Source organism: Camellia sinensis, chromosome 7 (genome assembly GCF_055761805.1).
Source record: "Camellia sinensis isolate YWXY chromosome 7, ASM5576180v1, whole genome shotgun sequence".
Lineage (NCBI taxonomy): Eukaryota > Viridiplantae > Streptophyta > Magnoliopsida > Ericales > Theaceae > Camellia > Camellia sinensis.
In genome coordinates this window covers 161,238,088-161,245,960 of record NC_138967.1, presented here as the reverse complement: position 1 = coordinate 161,245,960, position 7,873 = coordinate 161,238,088, and the positions used below count along the sequence as shown (strand labels likewise).

Genomic DNA, 7,873 nt, shown 5'->3' with positions numbered 1-7,873 from the left:
GTCCTAGTTCATGTTATTTTGCCTAATGCAACACATACAAGATGCAATTTTTTAGGTAGGCTCGGTTGACCTAAATATGGCATATGATATGTAACCAATTGTTTCATGTATTCAATTTTGGAATTTGAAAATACGAATGCGGTTAGTATGATGTACCGAGCCCGGTGCATGCCAACAGATGTATGAATGCACGCATGCATATCATAAGGTATGCTAATCTCAAAAATGCCCTAATCTACCATTATAAACAGATAAATAAAAGGGAAGAAAGAAATGGGGGTTGGAAGACATACACACACTCACCCACACTTATTACATGTTTACCCTCACTCAGAGGGTTCGAATTAATATTACAGTCCCAAAATAATGAACAAATAAAATTATTACAAAACTTCCTTAATTAATTAAAAGAAAGGAAACAAAAGGAAAGAAGAGGGTGGCCACAGCCTCTGCCTCGGGATGCGCGAGTGATGCATGCTCGGATCCGTCCTGCCCGGAAAACCCGTGCTACACTCTTGTCGCCTCTGTTTGTACTGCCTTGTCTTTCTGAAAATTGCCAAAGTACTGGAACAAGCTCTTTGCATCATGCAGAACACCGCCGGCCAGACAGAATTGCCACCGGCACTTCAAAATTCCCGTCGGCACTTTATCGGATTCATCGGCACTCCAGATAGTGCCGGTCGGCACTAAATTCTGCCGGTCGGCAGAAACTTCCTACAGCAGACAATTTGACAGCAAACAGAGAACAGACAGTACATAGCATGGAGTTTTTGGACACATGTAAGCATGGTCCTACTTCTCATCATATTTTGAACTCAAAGAAGCATGACTTTCGACCCTTGAACCATCAATGGTACATGGTGGGTCAAAGGATCGAATTTGCCATTTGATATGAAAATGCACGCAACAAACAACATGAAAACCGGGGCCTTATCAAGTTAGAGTCAAAGGTCCCGACGACCGGGGATCAAGGCACATTACATCACTTGAAGTATGAATGGTCCTTGACACCCGCACTTGGTTTGACGCCCCAAACCAAGTAAATGCAATGCATGTAATGCTCACAAGCCTCAAATGTATCATGGCACCAAGATGTAAAACACAACAAGCAATATGCAACGATCATGACAAAATGTATGATACCAAGCACACAAGATACAAACATGATGCAAACATGGAGCAAATTGACCATGGAATTGATGTGCTACAAAGCTTAATGGAACAAATATGCAACAAACATGGAGCAAGCATGCAAGAGGGCTTGGAGTGGCAAAGGGGCAGGCCCTCACCCTTCTCAAAACAGTGGCCAAAAGTGCTTAAAATGATAGACAATCAACTCATGTTAACAAGCAAACTTATGGTCCCAAAGCTAAGGCACAAAAGGAGACAACTTACCCCCACCAACATGACCATTCATGGCATGATTAAAACAAGTGAAAACAGAATTTATGCATGCAAGATAGGACCCCAAAAACTCCTAATATGGCAACTAAAATAAATCCCATGAAACAAATACACCAAGGCTCATCCTTAGGCATAGGAAGACATACCCTCAAGATATGAAAAAGACCATGCATGCACACATGTAGGCATGATTCTTGGACTAAAAAGAAAGTCCTTAGATGATATTAAACCAAGAGGGTAGTCACAAACATATATGCTAGAGGCCATCATGCTCAAAGCTTTTAAGCTAAAATACAAAGCAACCCTCACAAACATGTCAAGCATGGCTAAATGGATAACCAATAAACCTTAAGCATGGAAAAACATCACCAAGAACTTCATGGAACTAAGCCAACTCTCACAAGAATCATGGCCTAACCATGATGTGCACTTCTAAGCAAAGTAGAGCAATACAAAACAAGTATTACAAGCATGCAAGGAGGCACAAATTTGACGAAAAATAGAGATTATATATGACCTAACATGCCTAAAAAATGTTGAAATGAAGCCAAGAAACAACAAGCACACATGCTACTCTCTTGAGCCCAAAAAGCAAAGAAACAAAACCATAAAGGGAGAGGGGTGTCCCTCCCCTATGCAAGACTTCAAACCAACTTTTTTGACACTAAAATACACTGATTTTTAGTGATGAAAAGATCAAAATGCTGAAGTGAACAAAACCTTATCAAAGAGGCACCAAAATAGGCTAAACAAAGCCTATGAGGGTGAGTTTGCAATCTAACCACAAAGTGACCTTAATGAAAGTGTTAGAGCAGGAAAATATGAGCCTTTTTTATGTTATACACAAGAGCCAAAACAATAAACAAAATAGGTAGAAAGCCAATGCAAGTTTGGGGAATAAAAGGGAAGATGCTCACCCTTGAAGAACCCTTGAAGAACAAATGGTCTAACCTCCTTCTTTGGATCAAAACCAATCCAAAACTCAAGAAACAACTCCTCCAAGTCTCTCAATCTCGGACTAAGGTGTAATGGTGTGTGTAATGGTGCAAAAGTAAGGTAAAACACACCTTTTGGGCCAAGAAACACACACAAGAAGGGAGAGGGAGAGAGGTATAGAGATAATATGTATCTATATCTCTAAAGGCTGATTTTTGCTTCTGTTTTTCTAACCTAGAACCAAGAGGAAAGCCTCTCTCTTATAGGACTCCCTCTTGCAAAGCTTATTCAACAAGCTTGGCTAGAGGGAAATCCCTCCATACACGTGTATGGAGGGGAAAGGAGTTGGTGCTAGCTATCACAGCTGGCACAAAATATCTCCATAAAGTGGAGGAACAGTGGTCGGCTGCCCAAAAATGTTATTTCGGCAAAAAACAGTGCCGACCGGCAACAAATTATGCCGACCGGCAATAAAATGTGCCGACCGGCAAACAAAAGTGCCGATGGAAAAGAAAGACCAGCCGGTGGCCTCCAGCCACTGCCGGTGGTGTATGGGGATGTCTCACAAGGCATTCCCTGCCCTTCCAAGGCAAAACAAAAGTGTTTGGTGCAAAACCAGACACTAAACAGTCGAGTTCGGGGATCCTGAGGCAAGGCGCGTGAGCCGAGACCTCCGGGAACTCCAAACGAACACAAACATGGATGATCACCGAGTGTTCAAACGGTGACGTCCAAGTCTTGAGGACGGTCAAAAATGGGGTGTCCACACCTGGATTTGGGAAATAAGTTCAAAACAATTCGCATTTGGGAAATCTATTTCAAAACAACATCGATTTGGTAAAAACCTCAGAAAAGTGTCTTAGTGCACAACTGGATGCCGAAGGGAGTTGACAATCCCATTTGTCTCTAGGCCACCTAGTATATGGTGGTCCATAGCAAGTTCAAAAATAAGTACTAACACACAAAACAAGGTAAAACATTATTTAGATTTCTCACCTATGCATGCATATATATATATATATATAGGGTTAGTTTGGAATATTCCTCAAACAGAAGCACATTTGGTCATATAGTTCAACAATCCACAATCGAGAATCAGAAATCGGCAATCCGAAATTTTAACCAAACCCATTCATGAAATCAGAAAAAGCCCTAAAAATTGTTTGTGAAATCAACAGAAAATGAAAGAAAAAAAACATTTAAAAACCCTACAGAAATCGTTAGAGACATGGGGATGGGAGAGACAACGAGAAAGAGATACAAATAGACAGACCCAGATCGACAAAGAGGGAGAGAGACGAGAGACAAATACCTGTAATCAGTGGTGGGGCCAATTTACAGTGGTCGTGGTGGCCAGCACCGGTGGCCAGCGATGGTGATGATCGGCGGTCAGGTTTGGTATTGACTACTGGTGTGTGAGGTCTGTATGTTGGTGTGTGAGACAAAACAGTTCCAAAAATGTGTCTGTGAAATATATATACTAGGCGCGAATATTTAATAAGTTTCCCTCTAAAAAAAATTTCGAAACTTTAGTGACTAAATTATTATTTGTCGCCAAAAATCCTTAACAGCGACTAAAAATTGCTTGCCAAAAGCATCCTATTTGGCTACTAAATCCAATTTTTCGTCGGCAATGTTTACTATACAACGACTAACTTAGTTTTGGTCACCACAAATTCATCAAAAATATGCCCAAAAATTGGCGACAAAATTTTTTTGTCGCAAAATGGTAGCAAACAACGACTACAACTAAGTTTGGTCACCAATAATAATATATGGCGACTAAATTAATTTAGTAGCTAAAAATATTCAACGAATGCCGACTAAATCAGGTTTTTAGTCGCCCAATATGGTGCTTTTGGCGACTAAAATTGTTTTGGTTGCCAATTTTAGTCGCCAAATGTGCATTTTGTTGTAGTGATCGGTAGTTATATGTTTGACTCATATTTATATTACAGAAAATGAATAGCTACTTGAAATTATAATTAGCATCTTTTTTTAAAAACAAATATGATTCAAACATATAACTAGCGATATTTGATCATCTTAATTTTTTACATGAATATTTTACTTAATAAGTTCTAAAAAATGAATAATTCAGATCACTAAAGTTGACTCAAAAATAAATTCATCAAGCCCAAAAGTCAACTTGAAATAATCCAATCCCATAAATTTACTATATTTTGATACAAATAAGAGTTTTAAATCTTAATCTATATTCATAGCCAAAATAAAATATCACTTGAATTCTATGCATTCAGATTTATCTCTTCCAAAATGTAAAGAAAAAAGAAAAAAAACAAATATTTTCAAGTACCATTTTATTTCTAGTTCAAAAAAAAAGTACCATTTTATTTGAAATGGATGATCGATTACAAATAATTGATATATATATATATATATATAACACTACAAAATACTTAATTGTTTTATAGTTTCCACTTAATCAAAAGATGCCTTCTAGTTCAATGTTAGAGCATGCCAGACCAAAGTACACAAGTAAAAGAAGAAGACCACCTCCAACATTACTCAAAACCTGAACAACTCAATCTATAATGCATATTATCTAACCTGAAAGACAGCATCTTCAAATTCAGCATTTCCATGCAGTATGACCTTTAATGCCTCAAACCACTGTAGATCATGCTTCCAGTATGTGTTGTTTCCTGGAGTCCAATCAAGTCCTTCATTCAGTACTTTGACATTCTGTAACTTATATCTTCCACACCTACAAAATAGAATTCCATTCAAACTTCAAGTTGGTTGCTACTACTCTTGGAAAAAATAAAGGAAAACAAAATCAGAATCATCTATTACTTGTGCCCATGTCTTAGTTTGAGCTCACCATTTTCTCCTCTTTCCCTAACCGTAATTCTCATCCTATATAATCTAACTAACTATTAAGTCACAAGAAATAACAGTTTGAAAACTCTTTTTGAAAATCAAATATTCATAACTTCTCAGCTCTAATTGGTAAGACCAGTTTCTCTAATGTTCCAAATATAGAGATACAAATTATAATGTTTTCATGATTTTAACAAAATTAAGGGTTTTGTACATATTAACCAGAATTTTAGGGCAATTCCCATGCAATACAAGCTTAAATATAAAAAGCAAAGTCTGAAAATTGAGTGTACTTTTTGTCTGGAGACTTCCCACAGTGGGCCCAAAGCAAGATGAAGGAAGATGAGATATGGGGGTCCAGAATCAACATATTTTTCATTACCTTCAATCTATGTAACACAATAAACAAAAGAGAATAACTGAACAAAGTTTCAAAAAATATATATCTACATGTACCAGAAAATATAAGCCTGACAAGCATAAGAAAAAATTATCTTAGATAGAATCTTGTGGTGGAGAAAATTAGCAACAGCATTCATCACAAATCCTAGGACGAATGTTCAATATTAAAGTTGCAGATGTAAGAGGATGTACCTTAGGAATTTTTATATCACAGTGAGAAAGAAGATCATAGACATTGCGTATAATATCCAACAGTGAACCTTCTGGAGTCTGCACGTGTTGAACAAGCATTGGATCAACAATCATCAGGTTCGCTAGGAAGTTCACGCTACCAAATTGCAAGGATTCGACTCTGATTCAAGTGCAAAGGAATTGGATACCATCGTGAAAGTTTAAAACCTAAACAATTGAGCATTGATAACAGTGATTTTTATCCTATCAATTGTGGTCTGCGTGAGGTGGCCAAAGAAGTCCGAGTAATTTCTTACAAGCTATTTATTATATACGTTAACACAATCTCATTACACTGAAGGAGAATATGAAAGTTCTTTAATTGATTAATTTAGCTAATACATCATGTTTTGATCTAACAGTTCAGATGGAAGTTGATTAGAAACCCAGATTTTTGGGGTGAACTTGACATTGAATGATACTGCAAGGCAGTCCAGGAATAAATCTCACACAGCAAGAAGACAATGGGGGCAGACCAACTAAAAAACAGGTAGAACCATAGGTAGTTTGGCCACACTTTTGATCACTGCAATTAGGCAACAGGAAAAATTATTCAGTACAGTTGCCGCACAATACATCCTTCATACATCATTGTGGATGTAGTGTGTGGCAACATTGCTATGAATAATTACTCTGAGCTTGCAGATTGAAACCCATTTGGGGTTACATGTTCTCTTCTAACTCCAATTCCAAAAGTAGAATTGAATATGGAAAGTTTTTGTGTGTGTGTGTGTGTGTGTGTGTGTGTGTGTGGAAGCCTCTTATAGACTAAAGCATCTCTGTGAACATTACATTGCTTCACATCAGTGTTCGTGTGGGGGACCTCATGGGTCTTTTTACAATTGCAATCATCAAAAGAGTTCACTTAATTTATTTGGACAATCAGTAGTACTTCCCTATCTTGATCAGTGGGATTTTGGAGATACCCACATCAAAAAAAAGTGGCCCATTGGTAACTTTTAATCTTATGTAGAAAAAAACATTTGATATCTTAAGGATTGAGAGTGTGTCATAAAAAGAACAGAAAAAACAGAAGATTTGAGCCAATAGTGGTGTCCAAGATGAAACATATTTGAGTATAAAACTTCAAACAAGTACACAATCATATATATTCGACTATTAGAGGTAGAGAAGAGAACACATGTTTTCTTTTGAAAATTGTTAACAAGCAGATTAAAAAAAAAAAAATTAAAGCATAAATCTGAAAATTGAAAATTATTCCCATTCTGAAATAAAATCAACGTCAACAAGCAGATTAAAAAAAAAAATAAAGCAGAAATTTATCAAAAAAAGCTAAATGTTTACACAAAAATAACAGGAATAGTATAAATTAAAAAACAATCGCAAACCCTATAAACAAAATTATAAGGAAATAAATTATTTTCCACCTAATAATTGAAAACCCATAAGTGAACTGATGAAGATCGATATTCCGCTGATTTAAGGTCCAGCTTTTGCAAGATCAAACCCAAAAAAAAATCGTAAAATTACCTTTGAAATTGGGTGGATCGAATTTGAGAGCGAGGTCGTACGATCTCAATCTGGAATTAATTGGATCAACCGAATGTGTTGCGAAGGCCAACCAGATTCGATCACCACCAGTTGTCTCGCTGGCCGATCACCGATTGCTAGAGACAGAGAGATGAAAGAACGAGAGAGTGAGTGAGAAAGAGTGAAGGCTGCTGCGAGACAGGAGATAGAGAGAGATTTGACTCCTGTGATGTTCCATTTTGATTAGAGGGAGGCAAATATATATATATATTTTATTTTATTTTTATTTTGGGTGCCTGCCGCCCTAAATTTCATTTTGATGCTTTTTTTTTTTAATATTTTTTATCATACAATTCACGACATGTATTGTGCGTCATAAAAAGGTAATATTTTTAACGGTAGGCGATGTGTGCATCGTAAAAAGTACAATATTTTTAACGACAGGCGTTATGTACGCCGTGAAAAGTATTCACTTTTCACGGCTGGCATACGTGCGTCGTGTATAATTGATGTATTAACGACACGCCACATGCATGTTGTAGAAAGTTTTATTATTTACGACATG

The 7,873-nt window shown here is 37.0% G+C and overlaps 1 long non-coding RNA gene across 1 annotated transcript; it reads right to left on the bottom strand.

Annotated features, from left to right (window-relative positions):
- Window positions 1-4,483: 4,483 nt before the first annotated feature.
- Window positions 4,484-7,524, bottom strand: LOC114259299 (uncharacterized). Its single transcript, XR_014334782.1, has 3 exons — window positions 7,309-7,524; window positions 5,779-5,856; window positions 4,484-5,068 (listed from the first exon to the last, which is right to left on the bottom strand). It is a non-coding gene; the product is annotated as an uncharacterized LOC114259299 (long non-coding RNA).
- Window positions 7,525-7,873: the final 349 nt, after the last annotated feature.